Raw genomic sequence first — 12407 nt, 5'->3', positions numbered from 1 at the left:
GGGAAAGGAAAAGAAAAAAAAGAGTGTGTGTGTGTATTCGGGTATAGTGGAGGGTGTAACTATGAGGTTTATATATAGTCATTCTTGTGGTGAAGGGTGTTGACGCAAGTTAAGAATCCTCTATTAGATAATCTTGCCCAAGGGTTAGGTTTTGAAAGAGAAAGACAAGAGCAGGACATTCAGAAGTGTCCCGCATTAGCTCTCTCCCACTGCCAGGGAACATGGGAACTTCACCACATCCATCAGCAGCAGCAGACAATACCGAGCCCTTCTGAAAATCTCACTCCACATATAGAGAAAAAAGCCTTAGAAGACCAGAAAAAAAGAAACCCTTAGTGGTTTATTTCTGCCTTAAAACCTCTCTGGCATTCCTAGAAACCCAAACGTAACCCTTTCACTGAATTTCAAGGGGATAAGAGAGTCAAGCTCTGCTGGTCTCTTTTGAAGCCTTTGATAACAGGATGATAAGAGCAACATAAGAGAGATGGGAAAAGAAATACAGATCACAAGATATGCACAACTTCTGCAAGGAAAAGACTCTTTGTAATAGTTTCTCACATCTCAAGACACCTGACAAAAACAAGCAAAAATTGTTCTGTATCTAGTAACAAATCCAAATTTTTCATTTGAGGTTTTCTCCAGTTCTGGGTCTATCTAATGTTTTCCTTGCTTCCAGGAAAGGAAAAAAATAATCCAACAATAGTTTACCTGGGTGGTCCTACAATATACTGGGCTGGGGCACGCAAGAGTCAGTCCTTATGGAGCCTGGTGCTTGCAAGGGTCAAAAGATTTCAGCAGGAGCTGAAGATGCTGAATACCCTGTTCTCAACACAGTGGGTGCTCTCAAGCCTCAGAGGACTTGCTCATGGACCGCAGGATTCAGAGGGTCCTCCTTGACATGGTCCAGGGCTCACTCACTCCTGGCAGCCTGACTACAGAGTCACAGCAGGGCTTCCCTGTGTCTGACTTCAGCCCTTGGAGGAGGAGGAAGGGTGGTTTTTTGCCTCTGAACTGAATGGCTCCAACTCCACTTTTTGGCAGCTTAAAGCCTGCCTTGCTGCAGCTGACTGTGCAGATATGAAAAAAAATGGGTTAAGGAGTGAAGCAGCTTCACTTGTGAGGCTCTGCTAGGGGTCCAGACTTCGTGGTGGAGCTGGCAGCAATGGTCGGCTGAGGCCATGGTGGAGGCCAGCACCCAGCATTTCGCACGGATGAAGCTCCTCGTCCCGCTCCAGGGCACTGAAATCACATTAACTGATAGTCACACCGCTGGAAGAGCCTCACAGAACAAAATGTGTCTCCCTACTCTTGTAAAACTCATTTTAGAGAGTGGAAATGCTCCCAATGGGATCAGCAGTGCCACTGGGACTTGGGGATCATCAATCCCCGCTGTCGGCACAATACCAGCTTCCAGGAGATGGTCTCCCTCCTGTTCACAACTCCCCACCCCATGGTGTGATGGCCTTGCTTAAAGACTAGCTCACAGCCCAGGGCAGCTGAAGACATACTAGGATATATATTCCAGGTTTGTCCCCCAGGCCCCTGAAGTATAGATCATTTTTAGAGTGGCTAAGGGTTGTGACCTATCTCCTGGACTATAAATCTAAGAGGACACTGTACTTGCTCTGCTTCGCTCCTCGCTCTAAACCAAAAAAATATTGTCCAAAGACTGAATAGAGAGGGAATGTGCACTTTTTCTCAGTAAGCAAAGAGAAGCAAGTATGAAAAATGTACAATTCTCAGAGCACCAAAGAGAAGCAAGTATGAAAAATGTACAATCTGTAATTTTCAGAGCATTGTAAAGGGGGTCTAATAAGAATTTACAAAATGGAATAACATGTACCGTCCTTTCCCACATAGCCAGGGTCTGCGTGATTGCTTGTATGCTCAGTGAATATGGAAGGACTAGAGGTAAGAGAGAAAGCAAAGGTACAATATGCTAGACCTTTTACAGATTAAAAAGGAAAAAGTAAATAGAGTCCTAGAGCTGGAGTAATTTCCTGCCTTGTGTTACTGGAGGGTTCATCATGACCCCAAAGTCTTTAAATGTTTTTTCATTAAAAATATTTGTCCTTATTAACCACTGTATGTATGACTAGATGATTCTCTATAATATGGTCTGAAGCAAGTTAACAAAGAAGATGGGAAGAAATCTGGCCTTGTGCATCCCTAAATCATTTGGGACACCACACATGTCCTGTCTGTGTGCATGAGCTACGTTTAAATCCACAGGAGCACTCAGCCACAAGGGAATGTAAGCACTTCTTTCTCCCAAAGAATCACAAACCTGGCACATTTGGACTATCAAGCCTGCTTCACTTCAAAACTGTCACTTCCTATGATACAAGAGCCTTGGGCTTTCATTCCCAGGAAGGAAAAGAAAAAAAGGCTGTCTGAACTTCTGGGCATCTGGGGCATTGCCTTTGGCATCCCTGTGGCTTGCCAACTCTGCGGAGCTCCTCAACGCCTCTGCACTGAGATGTGCTGTAACCCTGCAACGCTCCTCCATAGAGCCTGTCAGGGTGAGCGCATCCCTTTCAACACCAGTGCTCTCCTGGCTTAAAAATAGCAGTCAAGTCTTGGGAGAGGGGAAAAAAAAATAAAAAAAAGAAAAAAGGATTCAAATCCAATTACCACGGAAGGCTTCATCCTTATTCATAGTAAGAGGAAGAACAGGCTCCCTTCTAGCTTTTCTAGCCCCAAAGGATCAAGATAAAGTCTCAGAGGTGAAAGATCCTTCTCCATAAAGGTAAGCAGAGTGACAGAACCTCCTATTGACTGCACAGACATGGCACACATGAACCATAATTTTTTAGCCAAGGCTGGGAAATGGTGTTTGAAGAATGTTGCTAGAAATGCAGGTTTTTTCTTCAAAAGAACAATTTGGGATGGGGGGCCAGGAAGGGGGGCAGGAGGGGTCACATAAGGAAGCACAACTGGGAAGGAATGAGAGAGGAAAAGGGGTGAGGGATGGCAATAGAGGAAGGCTTGGTGAACATGTCTAAAGCACAGATATTCCTTGTAGCTTTGTCTATAAGCTCCTGGGATCAGCCCTTCACCGGATATAAATCAATACAACACTACCGATATTGGGGAGCTGTGCCAACAGGGGCTGGCAGAAGACTTGTGTCCAGACCAGCCCCATGTCTTCCCTTGGGACCAGATCCACAGCCCCGGGAAGCCAAGAGCAGGATTCCCATGGGAGCAGCAGGGCTGGGCAAAAGCTCCCGGGAGAGCTTCTTGACCTGAAAGGAGCATCTGCGCAGGAAAAACATCCATCCGTCTGTCCGTCGAGTAAGCACATTCTGTCCTGGCTGTCAGACACAGCCCTGTGTACATTGCTGCCCAAGCTATATTTAGCCCCTGATGTAACTAAAGTCAATAGTATTCCATTAGGGCAGCTGCTCTTAACTCCCGAATAGGCTTTCCTACGCTGGCTCCACCTACGCATGTCAAAAATCTGGACATATACAGCTACAAAACCTTCCCGTGTTTATATACACAGAGGCACAGTTTTGAATAGAAAATATACGACTGTTAGCATAGTTTAATGGTCTGCTGTATAACAGCAGTGACACTTTTTTTAAGAGACATTGATTCTTCTTGTCCAAGGGCGAGTTTAAAGGGCTTAAGCTTCACTGCAAGTCAATATTGGCCTTTCCCTTTTTAGGGTATGTTTCTCCATTGGAGCATTCCTTATCTCTGCTGCCAATGGCAGGTTCTGTGGAGGGCTTTGTGGCATTTTCTGAGAAGGACGATGTGCATATAGAAAAGAAAAATCACGTTGCAAATCCCACACTTGGGTCTGTAAGAAGTTTACATCTGGTATTTTGTATTACTTAATTAAGGGTGTACGCCAGGCACCACATGAATATTCCTAAGTTATTACTTTTCCAAAGTTAAATTCCAATTTAAACATTTTGTGTTTCCTTTCAGTTTTGCTACAAAGTGTTACAGAAGGCATTGCAATGCAAAGGACTAGAGAATTGTGGTTTCCTACCACAGCCCAGGTAAACACAGGAATTAAAGGGATTAACAAGATGAAGAAAAGTTAAAGGCACAGACAAGAAATCATGAATGGGGAGGAAATCTCATGTAACTGTCTTCAGCAAAAGATCCGTCCATTCATCTACATGATGATATACATACTGAAAATGCCCAAAATACAATAAATCCAACAAATAAATAGAGTCCTGTAAAAGAAACACACTTCAAGAAGTATGACAATTTTATACTTGTAGTTAGTATTGCTTGTGCTCAGTCCCTTGACCCACCACATGTGCCAGAAGGGCACGGAGAATCTCTGTCGGCATTTCTTAGTAAATGTAAGTATTTCTACCACTAGAAAGGTACATTTGGAAACACAAAATGATGACTCAGGAGTCTGCATCTAAATGGCATGTTGCCATTTAGATCAGTGGTTAAAGCTAAGCCAGCCAGTTATTAATTCTACTCCCAACTGATAGCTATCTAATGTTTTTTTAAGGAATGAATGGATGCTTCTTAATTTCTAAATACAAAAAATCAAATCAAACAGTATAGAGGATGCAAATTAACCAGGATTTGGTGCATTCAGAGAGATCAGGGGTTTATGGCAAAGTTTCCTTAACCATGCAGCCCAGAATACAAATGAATGTCTCTGGTCATGCTAGGACATAGAGTGAAGTAACACCCAAAAGGGCACACAGACACTCATGTGGACACCCTGACACCATTCATGACACCAGAGTGCTGTGACACCACAGGTCTCACTCGCTTTGGAACGCCACTGGTAAACCAGAGAAACAGTGCCATCTCTGCAGACACAGACTTCAGCTGGGGCAGGGCCTGGGGGACCAACAACTACCTGAGCATTACAGGTAAACCTAAAAGCTCCCAAATTAAATTTAACTCCTGAAAGTGATGGTTGCTCTTTACAAAGAAATAGATACCAAGAGGTTGAAAACATTGCTGTTGAAGACTTAAGTTTTTGCATTCAGGATAGGAGGCACCAGAGAAGATTGATGTGGGCCAGGAAGGAATAAAACCAAGGAGATAAAAACATTTTAAGAATATTGCCTAAACAACACACTGTGAAGCCTGGGTGCAGCCTGGAGTATCTGATTTCTTTCCAATGGGTTGACCTTCCTTTTCTTCTCGTGATCATCATGGGCACTGTGACAATGGAGAGAAGCCACCTGTAGTGACGGATATTTGGCTGTGCCTCTCCATTCCCGGGATCCATGTCCCACCCTCCCAGTGGGTGGGTGGGATTCTTCACATAGGATTCATCACATCCCCCTTTTCTCAAGAGCCATGCCACTAAACACCTACTCTATGGACATATCTCCTGGGGATGTGGAGTAACTCCAAATTACCCACCTGCAGGCTCAGAGGATGCAGTGATGCTAGAAATCCTTGGCATAAAACAGCAAGGCATGGATTATCACAGCCAGATCAGTTCAAAAAACAAAATCAGTTTGTACTTCTCAAAACAATTTCTCTAAATCCATTAGCATGGAGAAAACCCCTTGTGATGGGGATGCTCTCTGTAGGAGGAAATCAGTCTTAAAATATGAGCAGCCTGTAATTTTTCTGGCAGTCTATTCACTTGTTTTTCCAAAAAGGACATTTGAAAATGTGGAAAATCTGGGAAATATGTCCCACTGTTTAATGACACTGCCCAAAGTTGCAGGGAGAAGAAAGAGAATTTTTTCTATTCCTTTCAGAAATGTAAAATTTCCAGGTTCAGAAATTCAGGGTCAAAAACAGGTCCTTATGGTGACTTTTAGAGTAGAAGAAAAACAAACCTGAACAGAAGAGAAACTCTATTTTCTTTATTCAGGTAAGAGCCTCATTAAAAATCAATAGGCCTAATTTATGCCTGATAACATTCTGTTGAAGTCTGTATGCTTACCCTAGGGATTAATTTAGCCTAATGGATCTTCATGCACAAACAGCCTAAGCAAGGTTGGATTCTTGGAAGTTACAGCATAGCAAATGCTACTACAGGACTTGATCCTATCACTTGTGAAGACAGAATGGGTTGAGGTATCTGATAGGCTCAAAGCCCTTGAACGATGTCCAAACAAAACCTGTGGTGAATAAATGTTTTATGGCCAATCATATGTTATTGTGAATTAACTTTTTCTTTACTGATGGTGCTAATAATAAAATGAAAGAACAGAGATCAATTTATACATTTCAAAAAAAAAAAAAAAAAAAAAAAAAGAGACATGTGGTCTTCCATCCCTTGTGGACACTGGCAAAAGTGAGTCATCCTGACCTACCATTATCCTTGCAAGGAGATATTTTTCTTCAGTCCTAGAAAATGAGCATTTTCCTTGCAAGGCTCTGCTCTTGCAAAAAAAAAAATAAAATAAAAAAAAAAATCTGAACACTAAAGAGCTTGGTTTCACTGTGAATACGTGACAGTGAATTAGTGGCCCTCAGGTGTCAGTATACAGGCCAGAGAATTAAATTAAGCTCTTTGCTTCTGTTCTAATGTAGCAGAACTAATGCAGTCACGGCTCAGCACTGCAGCTTCTTAAATGTGGGCACTGCTGCTGCCACGGGGAAGGGAACCTGCTTTCTGTCCCCCAGGGAGGCCAGCTGGAGTCAGCGAGCAGCTCTGGGAGTTGTGACATAACGTCTGAAGACACGGGCAGGAGGAGGACCAGGCAGCAGAAGTAGCTCCAGTTCCAGTCTTAACGTCATTAGAGGGGAAATCAAGTACGGTGGCTTTTAAGCACGGTCTGAGGAAGCACCATGCTAGGAGACCGAATGAAATCGCCAACAGCAACAACAGAATCCCAACAGGGCAGCAGTAATCCGTCTGCTTTCGCTTCGCAGTGTGCTTGGAGGTCCAGAAAAAACCTTTTCCGTAGAGCTGAGGCTGCCACGATGACAATCAAGGAGTGCTTGGCTTAAGAAAATCAAGACAAGCCCCACAGAACTGCTGGTGGCAGCACCATGGAAAAATCCATCTCAAAAAAAGTAAAGAGAAAAAAAATAGAGATCGTTTCTGAAGACGTGGTGTTCCGTATGTTTTGTGCTTCCCTGACTGTATCTTCCACCTCCCTGTTCCTGCCCCTCCCATCACCCTTGCTGCACAGTAGCAGGCTGGGCAAATATTAACCATGATAGGGAATGATTAATGAATTATCAATTACAATCAAATTGCAAACTGCAAACAGTTGGAAAAGTACTGGCTGCTGTCTTCATTATTATGTTGGAGAGAAGGTGGAGAGAGAAAGCACGTTAGAAGTCTGCTGTGTCTACGCTGGATCCTGAAGTGTATCTTACACGCTGGCTATGCCGGTAACTCTTTGGAAAGCTGAGCATAAAAACTCATGCAAAACCCTATGCTTGATTTGCATGTAGACAGGTATTAAGACAGTGTATGTGAAATCCCATTTTTGCCCATGCAAATGAAAGGGTAGAAGTGCTGCCAGCAACGGCTCATGCAAAGTCAGGCTGTAACGGCACATGCCTGAAGAAGAGTAGGAGCAGAGCTTCTCGGGCAAGAGGCTCCTGCTCTATCCACTTTCATCAGCATTTCCAGCTGCTAAATGAACAAATAAACACTGTGAAAGTTTCTCATGAGGTAATCAAGATATTTTTCCTAGTCAGTCAAGCCTCATGATATAAAGAGCTGTCCTAACAAATTTCTCCATGGGTAAATCTAAGCAAAGTGGTGATAAGGTGAATATTTTCAAATAGGTTTGTCTAAAATATTCAGCAAAGTCAATAATAATCAAGACAACCACTAGTTTGGATGACTCCATTGGGGTATAACTACATGACTTGAAACTTTCATGTTTCAAAACATTGGCCACAACCATTTGTTCATGGTTAAAGAGAGGATAAGGAGTAGACCTGTGCTGGTTTGTGACTTAACCACTGAAAACAAGGTGTGAAAAAGGCTGAAAAAGCGGTGTGGGCACAAGGACTTGCTCCTTTATCTCCTTGAAAGAGGGTTGCTAGCTGGGAAAAGGCTGGGATCAAGGCTACAGGCAATCAGAGAAGGATGGAAACACATCTGTGGTCGAGGCATCCCCAGCCAGTTCTGGAAAGGGGATCTGAGCTGCTCGGCCTTTCTTGTTCCCTCTGGAAACACAAGCGCCAGTAGCTCAGCCACTGACTTCTTTTACATTCGGACACAGATGACATTGAGTGGCATATCTTTAACAGCTCTTGCTTTTCTAGTTAAGCATTAATGTTTAACGAGATCAGCCTGCAGTTGCTCGTTAGTGTGCAGTGCTCCAGCTAATTAATACATCACTGGAAGAACCGGCCTGCGAAAACAGAGTGAGCAAGTGCATTCCTGAGGCATTTCTCAGCCTTCAGAGAAGAGAAGGAAAAAAAAAAAAAATAAAAAAAAGGAAATATGGGCAAAGGGTTCTTCAGAGAGTGGGATTAAAGAAGAGTTGAGTCCTCAGAATGTTTGTGCAGAAATTCTCTGCTGACTTTCTATGAAGAGGCTGTCTCTCACCACACCAGCATCCTCCCAATAAAAGATGAGTATGTAGCTCGCAATGAGCAGGGCTGGAGAGGCAGCTCAAGTGTCACTAAAACACCTCAGCCCTGACAGCCACACACATTTTTCCAAGCAAGAAGAAACAAACAAAACACCTTCTCCTCCCCATCCCCGCTAATTCCTCTTGCCAGCTCACCGCCTGCAACAGGGGGTCACAGGGAGATCAGGAAAGACTTGTCAGCACTTGAGGCTATTCCACTGTGTTTGTGGGAGTTGGTACATGTTCAGCAGGCAGGCATTTTTTAAAAAAATAGTATGCATTGCTGCTGATTCTAACAAATGCAATGGGATTCCTGCAAATTTTGAATTTATTGCACATTTAGTCTTGGGAGTGTAGTAAGGAAGCAGAGAGATGGGTGAATATACCTATCACAGCTTTTTCAAGGGAAGTGTGTTACAGCTACCAACATGGAAGTGACAATTATTTGCCTGTAAATCATACTCACTTTAGGATTAAAGATCACACTTATATGTCACCCACCATCAGCAACGTTATAATTGGAGCTGCTAATACTGCTAAATTCAAAATATTTTCAGGTTGTGGGCCAGGCTCCTTAAAAACACTGAATTAGCTTTAAAATTGTACAAATTAGATCCTATTTATGTGCTTTTTGAGTTTAAGGGACATTATAATTTAAGCCTCATTACTCATTGATGCTGCTGCAGATGTTTAAAAGAAAACAAAAAAACCCAAGAAAAAAACAAAAACAAAAAACCAAGGAAAAAGCCAAACCACCAGACACCTCATATCATAACATTCTTAAAAATCACAGGAGTTGGCTATGCAAGTCCCAAAACAAAACTCAGCCCATGCAAACCACCCATCCTTCCACTCCTGAATCCAGCTGAGTGTTAAGCGGATAATGTAAGTAGGAGGTAAAAATTCAGTTGTTGATGCTTGAGCAAACTGAAATGAATCAGCAAAGTTAGGAACTTCTGCACGGCAAGAATGAAAGCTTTTTGTTGTTGCGTACCAAGTCTGCAGAGACTAAATGGAAACTGTGCTCCACCACCTTTTTCGCTACTGGGTAAATGATGGCTGATATAGAAGGACAATTTTCTACTATTGCTGGAGATGGAGTGAAGAAAATGAAGAGGAAGACAGAAGTACATTGTACAAAAGGGAACTGCTGAGAGCCATGTTTTAGTGGTAAATGGGACTCTCCAGTGAGACATGATCTTTACTTAAGCTATTCTATAAGCATCCTTTCCATAGCAGTAAATATACCAGAGGAAGAAAACCACAGATGCACAGAATGACATGGGGTTGGAAGGGACCTCTGGAGATCATCTAGTCCAACCCCCTGCCAAAGAAGAGTCACCTAGAGCTGGTTGCACAGGAACGTGTCCAGGCAGGTTTTTAACATCTCCAGAGAAGGAGACTCCACCACCTCTCTGGGCAGCCTCTTCCAGTGCTCTACCACCCTAAAGTAAAGAACTTCCTCCTCCTCATGTTTAGATGGAACTTCCTATGCTCAAGTTTGTGCTCATTACCTCTTGTCCTGTCACTGGGCACCACTGAAAAAAGACCAGCTCCATCCTCCTGACACCCACTCTGTAAATATTTATAGGTGTTGATCAGATCCCCCCTCAGTTTTCTCTTCTCCAGACTCAAAAGACCCAAATCCTTTAGTCTTTCCTCATAAGAGAGATGTTCTAGTACGTTCATCATCTTTGTAGCCCTTTGCTGTACCCTCTCCAGCAGTTCCCTGTCCTTCTTGAACTGGGGAGCCCAGAACTGGACACAGCACTCCAGATGCAGCCTCAATTCTAACAATCATTAGAAAATTCAAGAGCTGCTGCATTATTTAAGAGAAAGATCTACTTTACTTTTAGTCTTATATCTCATAGATACAATAATATATGTATGCTCACGCATAGATGCAAACTTTATTTTCAATCGCTATACAGCCTGAATTATTGGATTCTGGTATTATGATCACTAATGGACTTCTCCTGGCACCAGTCTCTCAGACCGAGAAGTTGCACTATCCCTTATTATCAGACAAGAGATCTCAGTTAGAGACAAGCTCCACAAGACTGAAGATGAATAGAGTTCAAATTCGATTTTCAGTTGCCTAGGAAAGAATTCATTTAGGCAGGGGAAAATTTGGCTAAGTCTTGGGTAGATAAGGAGAAGTTAGAATGACTATGAAAGAAATAACCGTATTTTTATTACGGAAGAATTGTAAGGGCCACTGTTCAACACATGCCACTGTACCAGGTCCTGAAAAAATGTAAGTCAAGAGAGTTGGAGGAGTTGAAAACTGGAAAAATTACTTTACTTCTAATGTTCAGTTACTAAATGTAACTTCTTTAACACCCAGGCGGTGTGTACATGGGATCAGAGACAGCACCACTCATGTTGAAACCTGAGTAATGGCAATATTGAAGTGCTGCTGTTCAGCCACTGATCACTTCTAGAATTGCTGTACCTGTCTGTAGTGCCAGTGACCCACTCTTCTGGCCATGAATCGTTAGTGAATTGCCAACAACTGTATGCGGGCCGAACAAAAAAAACCTGAAGAACTTTCATGTTATCCTATGCCCAGTTAAGAACAAAACAAACAAACCAACCAAACCAAACAAAAAAAAAAACTCAGAAAAAAACAAGTTTCACTCTCAAAAAATTCATTTAGAACCCTGCTTGATCATCGCCTGAAAACACTGGAAAAAGAAAGGAGACCTAAATGCACTTCTAGCACTACTTCACTAGGGCCCAAGACTGTGTCTGTTAACAACAAAACACACTAAGGTGAAGCCTTCACCTCCACTTATGGTCTGACATAGCAACTCACTTGCTGCCTTCCCTGTTCATTTGCTTTCTTTCCCTGATATTGCTGCCTCTGAAAAGATGTCTGGACTGCCACTGCCACTTGGGAAAAGCTCATGCCAAGAGGCAGACAAGGCAGCACCTTGGGTATTTCCCAGCACGTCATCATCACCATTCAGAGCTTCCCATCACTTTTAAGGGCTAGTGTATAATGGCATAACTGGGCATTTTAGAGATTAAAAGATGGAAAAGTAGGAATCATCTTCCCAAATGATAAAAAACAGCATAGTTTTAGTGGTGCACTGAAAATTCCTCTCCTCTGAAATGAACTTGGTGTGAGTCTGGCATTCAGGAGGGGAAGTTTCAGCTTAAACACTGCGAGTTGCCACAGTCCAAACAACCAAATCAGGGACTTATCATGGGAAGTAACAACCAACCTCAACTATAAGCAAGGTCATCAGCTCTATCTAAACACTTTCTTTGAAATATATCTGCAGGGGAATAAAAACAGGATGGCAAATGACTCAAGACTAAATACTCTGACATATCCTGCAATACCCTTTGCACTCTCTTTTTGACTCCAGGAAAAGCCAGGAAGCTGAGTAGCAGCTCCGTTTCCGTTCCCTTTTCACCTCCCCTCAAGAAGAGTGACTTTTAACCTTATTATTTATATTACCCTCGCATCTGCAATTAGGCACTGCACAAACACGCGATCGGAGGGAAATACCTGCCCCAAGGAGCCCACAGATGGGCAGAGACAGGGGAAGCATTAGACCAGGAGATAAACTGTCTGACTCCATGTCATGAGGCAGAGCTAGGCATATGGGCCATGGGCCAGCTTTCAGCTTGATGACACTAAACCCTTCCTACAGTGGCACAGGAAAGATAATCACCTGTCTCCATACTGCCAGCAGCATCTGCCTGTGGTGGCAATCACCCATCTGGCTTCCCAGGTGAGGGATGTCAAGCACAGAGCAGGTGAACACAACCCTTTGTCACATCCCTTTCTGCTAGGTTGGATGCAATTTAGAGTTGTTAGAGTTGCTTTCATAGCATCATAGAGAAGTTTGGGTTGGAAGGGACCTTAAGACTGCTGAGTTCCAACCCCCTACCATG

At 43.1% G+C, this 12407-nt stretch overlaps 1 protein-coding gene across 3 annotated transcripts in view; it reads right to left on the bottom strand.

Moving 5' to 3' along the window:
• The window catches only part of SETBP1 (SET binding protein 1), a 259245-nt gene that overhangs the window by 183410 nt on the left and 63428 nt on the right, over positions 1–12407 (bottom strand). The gene's annotated exons all lie outside the window — the stretch shown is intronic.

This window comes from Calidris pugnax, unplaced genomic scaffold, assembly GCF_001431845.1.
Source record: "Calidris pugnax isolate Ruff unplaced genomic scaffold, ASM143184v1 scaffold144, whole genome shotgun sequence".
Lineage (NCBI taxonomy): Eukaryota > Metazoa > Chordata > Aves > Charadriiformes > Scolopacidae > Calidris > Calidris pugnax.
The sequence above is the reverse complement of the archived record's forward strand: the minus strand, read 5'-3'. Positions and strand labels throughout refer to the sequence as shown.